This window comes from Lissotriton vulgaris, chromosome 5 (assembly GCF_964263255.1).
Source record: "Lissotriton vulgaris chromosome 5, aLisVul1.2, whole genome shotgun sequence".
Taxonomy (NCBI): Eukaryota; Metazoa; Chordata; class Amphibia; order Caudata; family Salamandridae; genus Lissotriton; species Lissotriton vulgaris.
In genome coordinates, this window is record NC_141693.1 from 482298717 (window position 1) to 482318083 (window position 19367).

Genomic DNA, 19367 nt, shown 5'->3' on the forward strand with positions numbered 1-19367 from the left:
CTTACCATTGGCTTTGTGGTTTGTAACTCACATGTTCTGGCTTTCCATTTGCTGACTTTATTAGCTTTGGGCTGTCGATCTTTAGTTTGTCCATCCGTGTTGCCCAGACCTTGTTTACTGTATACTTCCCCAAACTTGCTTTCTGAAAACTTGCCTTTAAATCTTGTTTCGATCTTGTCACATTTGGTGTGCATTCAAAGAGACAGGTCAAATCTCTCTTCATCAATAGACTAGGTGATGACATTTGCACACATTTTCGTTTATGTGCAGTAAAACTGTATTTCGGTGCAAATGTAATGGTCATTTCAAGTGAAAACGTGTTGTCTGTAATAGAAGTGTGGTACCACACCATGCACTATACGCAATTCTGTTCCACTCAATACCCTTCCACTCCATGACACAACACAGCACGCCAATCCAGTCCATTCTATGCCCCTCCACACCACTTAATGCAATCCACTCTACCCCACTCCACCTCACTTCAATCTACTTCACTCTAATCCAATCCACTCCACTACGATCCAATCTAGCTCACTCGACCTCAATCTAACCCTCTCCACCCCAATCCAATTTACCGCACTCCACCCCAATCTACCCTAGCCAGTCTACCATCTACCCAACTCAATATAGTCCACTCTACCCCTGAAATTTGCACTACCCCACTCTTCTCCCCCCACTCAAATCATCCCTCTTCAGTCTACCTCACTTGAGTCTACCCAACTGTAAACCACCCTAATCTATCCCATTCCACACTAATCTACCAGACTACACTCCAGTCTTCCCTAATCTATCTCATTTAACTCCACTCCAAACTCAACTCCACTCCTATCTATTCAACTCAACTCCACTCTACCCCAATCCAGTCGACCCAATCTATCCCACTCCAACCCATCTACCACACTCCATTCCACTCTACATAATCTACCCCAATCCACCTCACTCAAATCTATCACGTCACCCAAATATACCCCACTCCAGTCCAATCGAACCCACTCCACCTCAAACTACATTACTCAAATTTACCCCATGCAATCTGCCCACTCTAATCTACTCCACCCCATCCTAATCTACCCTACACAACTTTATCCGAATCCACTCCAATCTACTCACACTACCCACTCCACCCCAATATACCCCACCCCAATCTATCCTACTCCAATCTACCCCAAGTATTCCACTCCACCCCTTCCCACTCTACCCCACCCCACACAAATCATCCCTCTTCAGTCCAACCCACTCCATTCCAATCTACTGTAATCCACTCTGATCTCCCTCACTTTACTGTAATCTACCAGACTACACTCCACTCTTCCCCAATCTCCTCACTCCACTCCAATCTCGACTTCACTCTAATCTATCCAAATCCAGTCCACTCTACCCCAATCTAGCCCACTCCAGTCCACCCAATCTATCTCAGTCCATCCTGATCTACCACTCTACATTCCACTCTACCGAATGTACCACTTCCCTCAAATCTATCATGTACCACCCAAATCTACGCCACTCCAGTCCAATCTAACCCACTCCACCCCAATCTACCCAACCCCATGCCACCTCAAACTACAATACTCAAATGTACCCATTTCAATCTGTCCCACTCTAATCTGCCCCATCTACCCTACATCACTCTATTGAACTCCATTTCAATCTACTCAATTCTACTTCACTCAGATCTACCCCACTTCACTCCAATCTACCTTACCATAATCCACCCAATCTACCTCACTCTACTCTACCCCTCCACCCCAGTCTACTCCACTTCACACCACTCTATCCCACTCCACCCCAATCTACTACAATCCAGCCTACCCACTCCAATCCAGTGGGTGTGTCTTTGTAGCAAGCCATGATTTAGAGCTCCGGAGGGGTGTCTGAAGGCAATGCAAGTTTCTCACAGTGCCTTTTAAGTCTGTCACAAAGAGGCTCAGAATACAAGTTGAACCAGTTTTGCCCCTCTGCAAATTGCACAGAGCAATGTTTTTGTTGTTGAGTTTTTTATAGCGCGAACTAGACTTAAGACATTGGGTATCAAAGCTCTTTACTTGAGCACAAGTTTCTTTACCGATTGATATTAATTTTTTTGTTAGGCATGGGAAGATTAAGTGATTTGCCCAGAATCATAGGATGTTGAGCGTTGTTGCCGAGACTCGAACCCGGTACCCCAGCTTCGAGGTCGACCGCTCTAAACATAAAGCTACATACTATCCCCTAATCTTGGGTGCCAAATGTAATTCTTATTCTATGCAAAAGTGTGTTAAAAAGGTACAAAGTTGTTGTAATATTGACAGGGCGAAGTTAAGACCACGCAATACTTGAAGGTGAATTGATGTGTTTGTGTGTGGAGGACAGGAGGTGCAAAGAAGTATGTGCTGAATGAGAGACTAACAAGAATGTATGAAGCAGAACGACATGAGGTGTGCTATATGCAGATGAAGGATTTCATAAAGAATCTTGGGGGGGAAAGGCGTGTCTAACAGTGAGAGACTGCGGAAATAAAAGTTGTGAAGGTGAGAACATGAGTATTTGAGATACTCCAAAGACTCTTTCAAAGGCCTTAGTGATGTTTAAATTCTGAAAGTATGGGACTCGGAATTAAACATTTTCAATTCTATTTATTCCTTCATTGTTTGTCATTTATCTGATACTCTTAACAAGCACTGGCAAAGTAAAAAGGTCTGACTTGTTTTAGGCACATAGTTGTTATAGTGAGATATATTTCCAGATGCAATAACTGAAAATTCAGAGAGGAACTCAAATACTAGTGAGGTGGCATGCTGTAGGAAAAGCTGGATGGAAGTAGGCCTCGGCAGGGAACTCCGCTACGTTCACTGAGTTTTCTGCACTCCGCGGAGTACTCACTGTATGTAGTGATTACTCTTTGTTTTCTTCTCTTTTTTCTATGTTTTGACTCCTTATCTTTTTCCCTTCACCTCCTCCTGTCCTTATCTAGATCTTCTCTGTAAATGTCTACCATTCTTTGACTATTCAGAGGTCTTGATGAACTCTTAAAAAATGGTATGACCTCTGTGGCATACCACATGCCTTCAACAGGTACAGTGCATTTAGAAGTTGGTGTACAGTGAATTGCCAAATGGTATCAAGTACAGAAAGTTGCAAATCCAAAACATCTGGTCTTGCAAATTATGGTTACTGCACAGGCCTGGATTATCGAATCCAGCAAAGCCATGCCCATCAATTATCAAAGACATGACTATGAACTACAGAGCATGCCTTAGGAGCATGATTTGTGAATTTGAGAGAACTATGGTACTGCAGATAACCATAAATGACAAAAACAATATAAATAATGTTAATAACAATGCTACCATTTCAGCACATATGCACTGTAATGATGTCATAAAATGAATATCTTCATAAATCATGGATCTCACATACGGAATTTAACCAGTTGGAAGCCTAGAGACTAGCCTGACTCCCTTGCTCTTGATGTGTCCCCAGGACCTTGCTTGTCCAGATGCTGCTCCTTCTTAGATTCCTGCGTTGGCTGCATTTGCCAAGGCTTGTTGGTGCTCCCGCCGGACACCGACCCTTTAGCACTCGAGGCGCAGCTCCTGCATGGCTCCTGGTCCTCTGAGAGTCACCTTGTCCTCAGAGCTGAAAAGTCAAGATCATTGTCATCCATCCTGCAAAGCCCGACAAGAGAGGGCATTTGTCTTCCAAGTCTCCTGGCCATAACGGAGTGACAGACTCTGTCCTCTTTGCTTGCAGGTACCTCTCATCTAGAATCCACATTTGGATTCCACCGGACACTTTCTCCTTCTGCAACAGCAGCACTTTCCTGAAGTCCTCCATTGGGTTTGACGGATGTTTCTGACACCACTTCACACAAATGAACCTGGCTTCCCTGGTGTAGGGAATGTGGGTACTAGGGTAGTCACGGGTGGGGTGGCTCTCCAACCTTCTGTCTTCCACAGGGTTTCTTCAGGGTCCACTGGGAAGGGTTCTTAATCTTTAGAAACCCAACCGGACTTACACGTAGAGTTGTACGGAGCAGAAGGTCTGGTTTCCACACTGCACACGCTCTCTGTGGGGTCCATATCTACTCGCCTTGGGGTGGTTTCCTGGGCGCCCAGCACTTTTACGTCCTCTCGACACTATCTTGATCCAAATAGTGGTACCACTTTCTTAATATACGGTTTGGTCCCCCCTGGGATCTACTCTGTTTTTCGTGCTATTTATTGTGTTTCTTTCTAAAGTATTGTGTGCATTGTGCTTATCTCCATGTAGGAGATATGTTAACCTAATAGAGAGTATTATATAATAAATACACATTTCTATTAATAGTTGGTGTGGTTCTTTTCACTTAATCTATACTATAAGATTGCATTTTGGAAAAACAAACTGCTTTACACTCCTTCTGTACTTAAGCCTGAAGACAGCTCTCCACAGTTACCACTTAGAGAGCTATCCAAGGTTGTCTAAGACCTCTTAAATCACCATAAGGGTTGTCTAGACTGGTGCAAGGTGCCCACTTACATAAGTGGACATCATATACAAGGCCAGCTTCTCACAGTCACCAAAGCAAATAATCATGGCAAGTATGATAGGGTAAGTGTAGGCAGCTGTAGCGCTGTTTCCCATATCTTTCTGCTTTGGGACAAGTTTAAGCACAGCCACACGTTTACTGTATGTGTAGAGCAAGCCTCTGGACCTCACACACAGCTCCAGAATACACCCTATGAGCTAGAAAAGTGGTATATAAATACTACTATATAACCAGCCCAACTGGAATTATGTGACCTTGAGCTGTAGCCTCTGCTTTTTTCACATAATTATGGATTTGCTGTTTTTGACACATAATCAATCTTCTGTTGCATAATCTGCTGATTTTAACCAAAGAAAAGCTTAACAGAGGTTAACTGCTCATCTTTCGCTTGCTCATTTGTGTATTTGGTTGTTAAACTGGTACTAATGAGGTGAAATAATTACCCAGACAGTATTACCATGTGTAATAATGACAAAATAGTTAATACTATCAAAAAATATGCCACATTATTTACCTTTTCTTGCTGCATAATGTAGTCAACCCTGCTGCATAATTTGGTGCTCCACTGCTACATAATTCCAGTCTCACAATAGACATATGGTATAGTACTCTACAAAGACATTAACAAAGCAAACTATGGGCTATATTTATAGGGGGTGTTGCGACGCTCTTGCACCACGTTAACGCAGTGCAAGCATGACTCAATTCCAAAATGCAATATATGAAGCCATGTAAGGTCACCTTGCGTGGCTCTGAGTGGCATCATAAATATGGAGTAACGCAACACATATCATTGTATTGCGATATTGTGCCCTGTAAAGGCGTTTCATCGTGATTGCATGGGCGTTTCCTTGAAACTCCCATGGTTTTTGGTTCATACCCAGATTTACCAAAAGTGGTAGACCTGGGAATGAGCCAACATAGAAAGGGGAATATGCCTCAGGGTTGTGTTTGTGCAGGGAGTTGTCCCTCCTGCACAAAACAAATCCTGCATGTAACACAAGCAGGTTTGCAACATGGTACAAGGGTGCCTGCATTGGCTCTCGGCACCAGCGCTGGGATAAAGGTAGGGATGCGCCGTATTCTTTTAAATAGAGTGCAGTCCTGCCCTTTTGCCAGTCACGCAGCAAAGCAACTTGCTGCGCTGCATAACTTTTTTTATAAATATGCCCTAACCTAGATATGGTTATTATCCAGTGAACACGATATGGTACTGCATAAGGAAACTGGTAGGAAGTCCACTTTGTTAACTATCTGGCACATAGGAACTGAGTCTAAACAAATGTACATTTATTCTAGTGAGTGAACAATCGGACAAACTAAGGTAGATTGATTCTAAATAAAGGACACATTTTCAGACTGATAGCTGCATACTATGCACTACTTAACTTTACATATCATTATCATTCACTTAACACACAGGTTCTATTGAGAGACAGGCATGGTGCAAGGATTATTGGAGCCAAAGGCATATGTGTTTTGTGGCTCTGGACTCCTGAAACGAGCCACATTTACAGCATCCCTCTGCACTATGGGACTCTTTGAGGGCTATTCCTGGTAGCACAAAAAAGCAGCTGTACATTAATACTGTTTCTATAAATGGATTATATTGCGTTGCAAAAGTGCATTTACATAGCGTTAACTACCCCTTACAAGGCATTTATGTGCTTTACAGTGAGTTGCACAGTACTACAGGAAACCCAGGTTAGGGGTTAGCCTAGTACATGATTGGTTATTAGGTTTAGCCTTGCGCATTCAGGAAAGTAATTCCATGCATCTTCGTCGGTTTCTTTGGGATAAATTAAAGTGAATTAAATGAGAGTACGGGCTTCGCAGCATCATGCATCACGGCTCTGTTCTCCGAAGAGGTGAAAAGAAGGGCTAGAATGCACTGGGTATTACTGGGTTTCGTCGGGAGGAGGTTGTGATCTATTGAAAAGGATTTCCTAACACCTTACGTTGGTGTTTTCTGTAACGCAGATTACAGAGTTAGGCCGAAAGATCAGGAGCAGCGGGGCATGATGTAGACAAAGAAGGCCTGATGTGCCATAAACGGGCTTTAAAGGAGAGAAGAGGTCAGGGCAGCGCCATACACTGACAGGACTTGGCATCCTGACTCCCAGGCTCAGCCAGTCCACAGCCCTCTCAGCCCAAAGAGTGTTGCGTGTCTGATTTGAGCCCACCCAGTAGCATTCAGAAGAGGGCGGCCTCGCCTACACTGAACCACTTTCACGCCGATATGACCCGTGAATCTCACCCCGTCAGACGGAGACACTTCATCCATCATGCCGAGCTTAGTCACCACCTCTCAGAGCAGCAGAACACTGACCAGTCAGTTCTTGGTGGACCAAATCATTTTGTAAGATTAGCAAGAGAACTGAGCCCCTTTTTTTAATCCTATCCTTTTGGGGTTCGCGTATCTCTTCATAAACCCTCTAGCAGGCACACATGCCGCTGCTAAACTTCCACAGGAATTATAAACATCTTCCACGTGCAAAAATGGGCGGTTCACGTGAAAGGCTGATAAGGCAGTGGCGTATAATGTCCCTGCCCTACCCGAATGTGAAGAGAGGGGTTCCTCGACTCGCCCATATCTCCCACATATTCATTGGTTTAGGGGTGAAAGGGGTCCCGCTGATGGTCCCCACTACACCGCAGTGCGTGCATTACGCCCCTGAGCAGGGAGGGGCAAGTGCGCCATCTCAGATGTGTCAGTTGGCCCAACTATATACGGGGGTTGCCGATTTCAGCCCAAGTTTTTTAAGATACATTTTCTTGCTGGTAAAACGTGTACATTGGAAATGCAAGTACAAAAAAACTGCGATTTTATCTTTCTTCCTTCCGTTTAGACGTTCGCAGATGTTGCCATATATGCACCTGACTGCACCAGCCCTGAAAGTGCCTCACAAGCTTGTCGTGAAATGGAGACAAGCCCCCATGCGCCCCTCGGTACATGTATCCCAAAGTCCACCTCCCGTTACCCCCAGCGGCCCCTCCCACCCGGAAACGATGGCCTTCTGCGAGAGAGGTAATGCGGTTTCTGTTCTGTGTTCGCACAGCAGTTTATTCCGGGATTAGCTCTCACGAAACGGAAAGAAGTGTCGCTGAGCGGTTACCTGGGGAAGCACGGCTGAGACATACGCGGGGGTCAGTCCTGCCTTGTCCGGCTCCGTCGGGTCCTCTGTGTCCGCTGCTCCGGCGGCGCCGCCAGACCCCGGGCTGCGAGTGTTTGTTTTAGTGCAGGCGGCTTCCCTCCCACGCGCACCTGCACTACCGGTTTAGTGTCCGTGCCACGCCTAGAACACACACACACGGCACACCTGCTCCAGGACTGCCACGGTATATGCGCACAGTTAAGCAGGGGGCAGCAGCGCTGGGGTCCAGAGAGGTACCCCCCCCCCCCCCCCGCACTGTAATCATGGCTGTCTCTTATTACCAAACAAGCAGCCGCCGAGCTCCTCGGTTCTGCTCTCCAGCTCGGGAACTGGCACATGGTCACCCGAAGGAATCGATGAAAGGCCACCTATCCCCCCCCCCCCCATTAGTGTACAGGTGAAAATGCCCGAAAGGGAGACCTTGCCTGACAAGGAGGGTGTGGTCCAGTGAAAGGGCAGCAGAGCCGGGCCAGGCAGGACGATATATAATTAAACAAGCATTTGCAATGCAATATGTCTCGCATTTACGCGAGTTTGACTATTGGCATTGTAAATGAAAATGGCTTTTATTTATGTTTCAAAAACCAAAACATAAATAAAAGACAATGTCATTTTCAATAAAAAAAATAGCTCAAACTCTCGCAAATGCGAGACCTATTGCATTGCTAATGCTTGTTTACTTAGTACGTACAAAGCACGAGAGCAGAGGACATTTTACACAGAGCATGGGCAGAGATAGTAACAAGTGGGTTTTTTAATCTTTTCATTGAGTCAAGAGCCATGTTCTGGAAGCCTTCCTGGAGGCCAGAAGGTCCGGCGTTGAGTGGATGTCGATAGAGGTCTCACCAGAGGACCAGTAGAAGGGCGGAAGCGGGCATTCAATAGCGGGCTGGTGGCACCTACCAACCACTCCTTTTCCTCGGACAGTCTGGTGACCTGGCGGCACAGACTGGCTGTCGTAGTCAGGCCGGTAGTATTTGGGTGCCTTCCTCTGGAGGGATCTTGGGAAATTTACATGGCATGCTCAGAGGCTCTTGGAATAGAGCGCCCTCTTCCGGCAAAGAGTGGATACACCACAGGAGGGGCACTCTCCCGGTTGGGTGTAGACTACTTCTACATGGTGCATTTATATCTATAAAATTCTATTCTATTAACAAAGATTTCTTGAGCCTGTGGCTACCCATATGGGCTTCCCAGCGCTGTGACAAGGGAGTATGCTGCAAAGGGGCGTGAATAAGAAAAGAAAGGTTTGTAATATTTTTCTGAATGCTGAATGTCAATAACACAATATGTTTATGACACTATATATTACTGTAGGAGGAAGTGAGCAAATCCGAGATTTATAAGGTACTGAATGAGACAGATGTAACATTTGCAAGAGCAGAAGATAGCGTCGCTGCTGAAGCAAGGATCAGAACTAACAAATGAAAACCCGGAACCTGCCCTGAAGCCCCATGTCACTGTATATCAACTGCGGGACATGTCCACATCAAAGCAATGTCGGGTCTCCAGCAGGGTACCAAAGAAGTCATACATGTGACACAATTGGGGGAAATATTATAGGTAGCCCTCCTGGCTATAAATGCGCTGACGGAGTGGCATGGTTGGGCTACCTACCGTTCACAATTTGAGTATGCAATGTGCTGCCTGGTGAGGTTTGAGAACATGGGATACTCTCACCGTGGCATGGGGTCATGGTTTTGTGGCTCCTTAAATATGGACCATGCCTCATCCCACTCCGATGCTCTGGGTTGTTGGTTACACCAGCCATGTGATGACCCATGGTTTTGCTGGTCAATGACATATGGAAACAGCTTAAAGTAGCAGCAGCTCCGTGTATTGGGAACGGGACCATCGGAGCCACAAAACAGTTTACAAGTTGAGTTCATAAACTGCTTCGCTCCCTTTAATACATCTTTGAAGATCACACAGTGTAGTGCACAGGAAGCTTTCGGGTCACAGGGTCACATGAGGCACCTTCAAGCAGTATTGTGTTTTTCAGCCAGTAGCATTTCCCACTCCCGGACATTCTGGTCCAAGTGTAAACAAGCATTGTGGCACCAACGCTTTACTTTTAATGTTAAAAGTAAAGCGCGTGTGCCGCAATGATACCAAAAGTAAAGAAATAGAAAAAAACATCTATTTCTTTACTTTTGCTATAATCGCGGCACCCGCGCTTAAAGTAAAGCGCGGGTGCCGCGATTATAGCAAAAGTAAAGAAATAGATGTTTTTTTCTATTTCTTTACTTTTGGTATAATTGCGGCAGCCGCGCTTTACTTTTAATGTTAAAAGTAAAGCGCGGGTGCCGCGATTATAGCAAAAGTAAAGAAATAGATGTTTTTTTCTATTTCTTTACTTTTGGTATAATCGCGGCACCCCCCCTTCACTTAATACATAAAAAGTAAAGCGCGGGTGCCGCGATTATACTAAAAGTAAAGGAAACAAGAGGCACTGAAAGCGATCGCATCGCGATCGCTATTGTCAAAAAACTAGTGGTGCGCGCACACCACAGAGTAGCAGGTGGGGGAGGGAAGGTGGCAGCAACAGCAAGGCGAACATGCGCTGCTGCGCGTGCTAGCCACCGTCGTGAATGGGCGTTACAAAGGCAGGACATGGGCCCGTCTTTGCCCAATTGCAGGACTTTTTAATTTTTTTTTAAAAACAAGCGAAAGCCAATGCCTGACGGCGAAAGCCTGATCACACGCACAAGCGTGTGGTCAACTTTCAAAACCCCACACAAAAGGGCTCTCGCTACGCGAGCAATGCTGTGCACTGCAACGCAGGCGCGAGCCCTAAAAAATGACCGGAGTGGAAATATCGACCGGGTGCTTGAACTAGGGGAGATTTGACAATATGCCTCTTACTGACACGTGTCATATCGTTGGCAGCATTGCCTTGTAAAGAATTGTCCGCCTTTCCCAGTCATTATTTGCCCTGGGGCTCAAGTCCTATAAAACAGAAGTGTTGGGGGGTGGTGGTGGGCTCACCAAGTTGGGCAGAATGAGAGGATGACATCACCACGCGTGACACCACAGGAAGTGACATCACAGCACGTGAAAACGCATGTGGCATCATAGGATGTGGCTTAAACATACAAGGGAACCCGATGAGTAGCTAAGGACTCCGGGTGTCAATTATACCATCAAACAATGGTCCTTAGACAAAACATTATATACAGTAATAAATCAAATATATGCCCAGATCGGCGCTATATTTATGCAGTGTCCAGCCGGACAACAAATTTTAATAAATTGGATAAAATTTAGTTACACATAAATGAGAGAACAACGATAGAGCGGGACGCAATCCTGCATCCAGTACATAGGACAGGGAACAGAAAAATATTGGACATAAAAAATTCCAGGCAAAGCTAGAGAATGGAAGCTTAATAGAATCAAAGAATGAGCAAGCTATCCAGAAAAGTGAACACACTACTTATACACATTGGTTAAGTGTGGCACTATTAAGTTGGTCGACAACGTTTGGATCCCATGCACAAGAAATAGTGGGATCATCATCAGGACTGAACAATTAATTGCCTAAATGTTAATACAAGGCCTTTTAGAGAGGAAAAAGAGAAAACGGGGAAGCCTGTTAAGGAGTAAGTACTTGCACAATGTCAGAAAAACCGTGCTTTTAAGTGATTCAGTGGTCTGTTCCACAGGGAGTGGCACATGCGTGGATGACAGCAAGCCGTAGTCAATAATGGAATGTGACTAAGTGGGCAAATGATGTGGTAACGGTTGTGCTGGTGAAAATTACGTCGAAGGAATTAATAAGACTAACACGTGTGCTAAACAGCCTAAAAATTATTAAGTGAAACAAACACACACAATAGTGCCAAGGGGCGCATGATGACGGTGCCCATATCATGTCAAAACGGAGTACTTTGTGGCGTCCAACCAATGCCTGTGGCAAAGTAGTGGCGGTGGGGTGGTTTATAAAGTGTCTAAACGCGCACAACCAATTATAAACAAACCTTCTGGCAACTTGATAAATCGCTGATTCCAGAAAGGTGAGGGAGAAGTAAGTTGCATCTGAGGGGTAAAGGTTTAAAGTGAGGTAATGAATGTAGTATCCTCGGGCGCAGGGTAGCGTTGCAGCCTACCCGCGTCCCGAGGTCACGTCAGCGCGGGCGCGTTACGTCACGCGCCTGCGGTATAAAATAAAGAGGCGTGGCCCACGAGTTTAGTCGGAGCCACGCACAAACTACAATACCAACTCCCGAGTATTATTAGCGTTGCGGCGCCGCTGTACCCAGCATTAGCGCCCACAGCAACATCACACTGGCGCCGAGGGGCTATTTCGACCCCATGCTGTGCTGAGTGCCCCCTCCTCCGATACCATTTGGGAATTTTCTTACACTTTGGTGCCCAGTCCCCTGCAAGACAACGAGGGACTGAGGAGTGCATGCTGCTGGCACAAGGTGGTTTGTGTTACCACCACAGCGCCCTGGAAGCCTTGTTCTGGGACCCACTGTCACTGAGTGCTGTGAGAAGGAGTGCTGAGTGCCCACCACACCAGGAAGCGAACCCACGCTCACGTGCCACATAAGCCCACCAGTGAGAGCAGAGCTGTGCACCGGGTAGGTGGACACTGCAAAGGTTAAGAGGGGAAGCAGGCCATATAAGCAACCGGCGACATCAGCCAGGCAACTACCTGTGCACCCAAGAGGTGAGCGGCACACGCAGAGCGCAAAGCACGTGCCAAAATGGCGTCAATACCCGCCCTTGAACCCTTCATTGTGGATGGAGCTCCGTCGTCCCTTGCCCCACGCTGGAGGGATTGGACTGACCGTCTCCAAATCTATTTCGAGGGGGCAGGCATTTCCGCGAAAGGCGCAGAGCCCTGCTACTCCACCTAGGGGGCAAGGACATCCACCGCATCTATAAGACGATTGTGGAAGCCACAGCCAAAACAAAACACACGCTCCTCAACGCCCTAAACGCACACTTCGAACCCATGGCGAACGAAGACTATGAAAAGTTTATATTTCGCTAGGCAAAGCAGGAAGCAGAAGAGTCGTTAGACGCCTTCTATGGTCCCCTGAAAGAGCTAGCCAGCACGTGCGGATTCAGGGATGAACAGGAGGAAATGCGTGGGCAGATAATCCAAGGGTGCTACTCCTCGAAACTCAGAATCACCATCCTTCAAGAGGATGGTAAGCCTCTAGCGGAAATCCTCACTTTAGGCCGCTCCAAGGAATTGTCGCAGGCCAGAGCCTCCCACATGGAAGCAGCACTTCACCGACCAATAAAGACTGAACAAGTCAACGCAGCAGAGAAGGTGAATATAGTATGACCAAAAGCACGCCAAAATGAGGGGAGGAAGCAACCAGACAAGCGGAAAGAGTGCGGATACTGCGGAGGAAACCCCCACCGCATGCAAGACTGCCCGGTGAAAGGGAAGAAAGTAGTATGCCTATCAACCAAGTCGAAGAAGGAGTCCGCTCAAGCGGTAGTGAAGGATTGCGACAGCGAAGATATGGACGACGACACGAGCGTGTACCCAGTTCGCTATGTATATGCCATAGACCAGCCACGACAGAAGAAGCGGCGTCTGCCAAAATGTCGAATCAAGATTCACCAGCAAGAGGTGAGAGCCACCATTGACACAGGAGCGTCCAAAGAATTAATGGCAGCCAATGTGTACAACCAGCTGAGTAGCAGGCCCCCTCTGCGTGAAGCAAAGATCAGAGTATTCGCATATGGCCAGAAAACCCCTATTCCGCTCATAGGCTGTTTCAAAACCGAACTGCAACACCAAGGCCTCAAAGTACCCACTACGGTATATGTCACCAAAGAAGGCAGCGGCATGTTAATCAGTGGTCAATCAGCGGAAGAGCTGAGACTTATATCCTTCGCCTTGCCTGTGCTCGAAGATGAACTAGAAGCCATCCTAGAAGAATTTGGAGGCATCTTCAAAGGCATCGGATGCCTAAAAGGGAAAGAAGTCTCCCTCCACATTAACCCGTCGGCCCAGCCAGTGGCCTTGAGACATAGGCCCATCGTGTTTCACCTGAGGAAGAAAGTCGAAGAAGAGTTGGAGGCACTGAAGAGACAAGGTATCATCGAGAAAGTCAGCGGGCCCACCCCATGGGTGTCCCCGATCGTAGTGGCCCGGAAGCCAAAGCAGCCAGGTCAAGTCCGCATCTGTGTAGACATGCGCCTTCCCAATGCGGCAGTGAAAAGGGAATCACATGACCCCGACCATTGACGACATTTTGGGAGAGTTGAACGGCGCAAGATGGTTCTTGAAAATGGACCTCCGGTCCGGCTATCACCAGATTCCACTACACCGGACTCTCGATACATAACCACCTTCTCCACGCATGTGGGCCTCAGAAGATTTCGACATCTCAATTTTGGGATCTCGTGTGCCGCTGAGGTGTTTCAAAACACCATCCGGGAGGTCCTCAGCGGGCTCCCAGGAGTCCTGAACGTAAGCGATGATCTCCTTATCTACGCATCTTCAGTGGAAGATATTCACCAGAGATTGAGGGGCGTCCTCCAAAGGATCAAGGAATCCGGCCTGACCCTCCACAGGGAGAAATGTCAATTCCTGAAGAACCGAATCAGCTTCTTTGGGTATACCTTCTCTGACCAGGAAATAGCCCCAGATCCCGACAAGGTGAGAGACGTCCAGGAAGCTCCAGCTCCCTCCAACATCTCGGAGATCAGGAGTTTCCTAAGTATGGTGAATTTTTGCAGACGATTCGTTCCCGGCCTCTCCAATCACACTAAACCCCTTAGGGAGCTGACCAAGTCTACAACCGCTTGGCACTGCGGCCCGGATCAGGAACAAGCATTCCACGCAACAAAGGCAGCCCTGTCAGCAGACACGACCCTGTCCTATTTCGACCCTGCCAAATCCACCAATGTGGCAGTAGACGTGAGCCCTTACGGACTAGGAGCAGTCCTCACCCAACTGCAAAGTAACGGAGAATGGGCACCTATCGCATACGCCAGCCGGTCCCTAACGGACACTGAACAAAGATACTCTCAAATAGAGCGAGAAGCGATCGCAATCCACTGGGCCTGCCGGCACTTTCATGTATATGTATATGGTCACCCCTTCTCTGTGTCCACGGATCACAAACCACTCATACCCCTATTCCAAGGCTCAGCATCCAAGCCGCCACCCAGGATTGAGAAGTGGATCCTCCAACTGCAAGGGTACGACTATAGGGTCGAATACAAACCAGGTTCTTCAAACCCAGCAGATTACCTTTCAAGACACCCCCGGAAAGCCACGCAAGCGGAAAAGAGGACGCAGAGGAAACCGAAGAATATGTTTGGCTCGTGCTGGAGAGAGCCCGGCCTCTGCCTATGAGTCTTGAGGCCATTATTGAAGCCACCCACAATGACGAATGTCTGCAGCTGGCCGCCGAAGCCATCCAGTCAAACGACTGGCGCCCAATACAATCCACGTAGAGCAAGAGGACGCTGCAAGCCAAAGCAGTATTGGAAGCAATGATACGGGTCAGAGATGAAATGTCAATCGGCAGCCAAGGCTGCCTCCTACGAGGACCGAGGTTGGTGATGTCCTCCGCCTTAGCCCAGCAAGCCGTAGATCTAGCACACCGAGGACACCAAGGCATGGTAAAAACCAAGAATCGCCGAAGAGCTAAGGTGTGGTTCCCAGGCATGGACGCAATGGTCGAGCAGAGGGTCCGAACTTGCACCTGGTGCCAAGCTGCGGGACAACCAGAGAGGCCGCACCCAATCCTCACCGAAGATAACCCACAAAGGCCATGGGAGTGCGTGAGCACAGACTTTGGCCATTTCCCCGATGGACGCTATGCCCTAGTGATTATTGACGACTTCACGAAATATCCGGAAGTGGAAATCGTAGGGAGTCAGACAGCGACTGAAGTCATCACCAAACTTGAAAAAACCATTGCCACACACGGAATATTCGAGGTAATCAAGACGGACAATGGCCCACCCTTCCAGAGCCAGGAGCTCGCCGACTACCTAAAAAGCTGGGGAATCCACCACCGGAAAGTGACTCCACGTTGGCCTCAAGCCAATGGGGAAGAAGAGAGGTTCATGTGCACGCTCAACAAGACAATACACATTGCCCATGATGATGGGTCTCTGGTGGAAGGAGCCATCTACAGTTTTCTGCGGGAATATCGGCTAACACCACATCTCACAACTGAGGCAGCCCCGGGACCGGCAACCATGGGCCAATTAGTTAAAGACACCATTCCAAACCATCCCAACTGGGTTCCAGCCCAAGTCGACGTGGAAAAGACTCTATCTAACCGGACAAGGTCTAATGACCAGGCCAGCGCCCGGAGACGAGCCAAAGAATCGGACATCCAAGAGGGCGACCGAGTGTATATCAAGGACCGATATCCCTGAAGCAAGTTCTGACTGCCGTTTGAACACCAGCCTTGGTTTGTCATACGCCGTACTGGTACCATGGTGACAGTCCAGAGAGGATCAGAAGTGGTCACTCGCAATATCTCATTCTTTAAGAAAACCCATGCTGAGACCCCGGGCCGACCAGAACCTGACTATCGGAGGACCCAGCTGAGTCAACAAGCAGATGACAGCGGCCCAGAACTGCCACAACCGTTCCCCACCGGAGAAGATAACTGGGTGGACTCGGACACCCAGCTGCTGCCGGCAACCCCAGAAGAGAGTCTGCCAAGTTCACCAGCAAGGTCTCCGGAGAGCAGGACCTCAACCAGGATGTCACCGGCGGTGCCATCATCGAGGGGAGAGCAGTCCAGGTATGGACTATGCCGAAACCCGGCACCATCCTCCAAGATGGCGAACTTCCTGGTGTAATCAACCAGAGACTGGAATCTAGTGATTGATAACAGATCCTCGTTTTCTATTATGTCTGAATTATGCTATTTGTTGAGTAAAGGTTAGAAGGAATGTAGTATCCTCGGGCGCAGGGTAGCTGTGCAGCTTACCCGTGTCCCGAGGTCACGTCAGCGTGGGCGCGTTACGTCACGCACTGCAATATAAAATAAAGAGGCATGGCCGACGAGTTTAGTCGGAGCCACGCACGAACTACAATACCGGCTCCCGAGTATTATTAGCGTTGCGGCGCCGCTGTACCCAGTGTTAGCGCCCACAGCAACATCACACCGGAAGAGGACGTGGACGTGTGCCATTAATTTCATGCTAAGGGAGTTATTTTTATCGCGGCATGTAGCCGGGAAGCAAGAGTGCCGGACGACGGGGAATACACAGTCGTTGGAGGAAAGGATTGTTGAATGCATGGGCGGAGGAAATGCGCCCGTATTTCTGCCCGTTCTCTCTGTGGGGGGAGAAAGGTAGGTAGGAATCAAAGGCAAGCCGGTATGAATACCTTATGAAAATGGGGGGCCTTTGGTGCAAGGATTACCTATGGAGACGCTGGCGGGGGTCCACGGTGAGTTCCAGTGCGCGATGGCGGGAAACTGACTAGTGTGAGAGTGTTGATTAAATAGTAAGCATGGTTAATGTGTGGCGGCGGCCATGTTGATGTAAAGATCAAAACTTTTTTCTAGGTCACGCAATGCTCATCAAAGTAATAACAAAGGTATTTTCTTGAGCTGAGATCACTACAGTTAATCATTAAAGGAGACAAAGTTCTGCTTGTTTATGTAGAACAGAAGCAAGTGAATAAGCTCTCTGAGGAAAATGCAGTGTATGAACGTTTGTTTAAACAGCAGGCAGTTATAAATATTGAAAGAAAGACAATGAAGTAATTACATTTGAAAGGAATATGATTTCTTTTATACGCAGTTTATTATGAAGCATGCGGTTTGATACAAAGAGGGTTCTGTGTGCGGAATACTGTGTTTTTATCTTTCTCCTAAAACTTTTAGAAACTGGTTGTCCAATCTTCGATATTTAACCGTCTTTATGATACTGTTTAAGGCTACACTAATATCAAATCTACTTCAGTGAATTCCATAATCTTACAGGAAGGAGCAGGAAGCTTTCTATGAATTTAAAACAAAACATCCCTCCTTCAGGACTTCAAAATGCTGCCTCAAAACTATCTCTTACCATGTACCCTTCATTCTATAAAGTAACTACATCTAAGAATAGTGTTGTTAAAACATACGCATGGCCTCCTTTGAATTCTAGCCAAAAAAATAAATATTTATTTCTCAACTCTGCTTCAGCAAACCAACAACGACGCAAAGAAATGTATCTTTTCCTTTCAAAACAGCTAATAACCTATCTTTGTAAGCCTTATTGCAGGCGAATTAAGCACTTCACCCTTTTAAGGAGGAGACTAACAAAGCTTTACAAAGGCAAGATGGCAAGTTGTCTATTGTAGAAGTGTGACTTTCAGAAAGGGGGCAAAGGCTCAGCAACGCAGAAGATGAAACAACTGCCTAGTTCAAAATGGAGAAGGATATCTTAACCGCATCGCTGCTGCGGTCATTTTTGCGCTGTGCGGCTTTTTTCGCAAAACCGCGTTACATGACGAGCTCAGCTCGTCATCAGCACACGCCACCCGTGGCTGATGACGAGCTGAGCTCGTCATCAGCACCGAAGGGGTTAATTTACACTTCAAATTAAACGGAAATCATAGGAATAACTTAAAGGTTTATGGTTTCCAGAATTCAGAAGGCGGTAACCAGTTGCGGCTCATGGAGGGAGTGCTGCAGGGTGGTGGGGCAGGAGAGGGGCAGGGTGGGGGGTTGTAAATTCTGGCTCACGGCCGACCGGAGTAATGGAAATAAATAAATAAATAAAACGAATTTCATTGCGCGCGCTGAAACACCAAATGCGTTTCAGCGCTCACAATGAAATTAGTTTTATTTATTTATTTACATTACTCCGGTCGGCCGTGAGCCAGAGTTTACCAACCCCACCCTGCCCCCCCCTACGCCCCACCACCCGCCGCACTCCCTCCACGAGCCGCTACTGGAGGTAACATATCTAAATTTCTGACATCCTTTTTCCCCACAGGCATTGGACAAGGGAAACAGCCATTACAATGTGACCATTACCACGCATCAGCTTTACAATGCAGTTGTTCCAACGTGACCATCGTTACCGTGCATAACCTTTACCACACAAGATTTTACAACGCATATGCCTTTACCACGCATGCCTTTACAACTAAAAGGTAAGGTTGGTAAAACGAAATGCGGGATAAAAGTAAACAGTATTTAAGGTAAGTATTACGTGTTTTTATATATATATATATACATATATATATATATATTCACTGAAAAAAACATAGGTTTCACACCAGTTATAGTTAGCTGGAAATTTTACTGACATAAAACCATTGAAATTCCCACGTTATAGTTAGTTGGACTCACTATAACTTGCGCGCCTGCAATGCACTGCTGATGACGTCACATATTACATCACTCATGACATGATGGTCAGTGACATCACTCATGACATCACTGATGACACCATCCAGTGAATGTGTGTCTTTCTGAAAAATAAATATGTTTTATATATGTATTTGTAAAGGTTGATGGAAGAATAAATGGTTAAATAAGTGTGTAAATGGGTGGTTTTAAAAAAAAAAATGATTGGTTAACTGGCTTATTAAGTGTATCTTAGTGAATACATATATTAGCGAGTAATTTTTAAATATTTAAATATATGTATCAGTGTTTCACTTTGTGTATAATTGCTGAATGGGTTGGTGACTGACTCACTGTTTGTATGTGTTTTGAAGACAGCATATGTGTAGGATTGTAAGTGTGGATGAGTGTGTA

General features: G+C 46.8%; 1 protein-coding gene across 5 annotated transcripts in view; it reads right to left on the bottom strand.

Moving 5' to 3' along the window:
- The window catches only part of ATP13A2 (ATPase cation transporting 13A2), an 831233-nt gene that overhangs the window by 545853 nt on the left and 266013 nt on the right, over positions 1-19367 (bottom strand). The window contains exon 1 of one of the 5 annotated variants that reach the window (XM_086921934.1): positions 7624-7779. The exons of 3 other annotated variants lie outside the window; for them this stretch is intronic. The gene's annotated coding sequence lies outside the window, so the exon portion shown is untranslated. Of the gene's footprint in view, positions 1-7623; positions 7780-19367 lie in introns of those variants that run through there. One more of the 5 variants, XM_086921935.1, reaches the window with a different exon arrangement.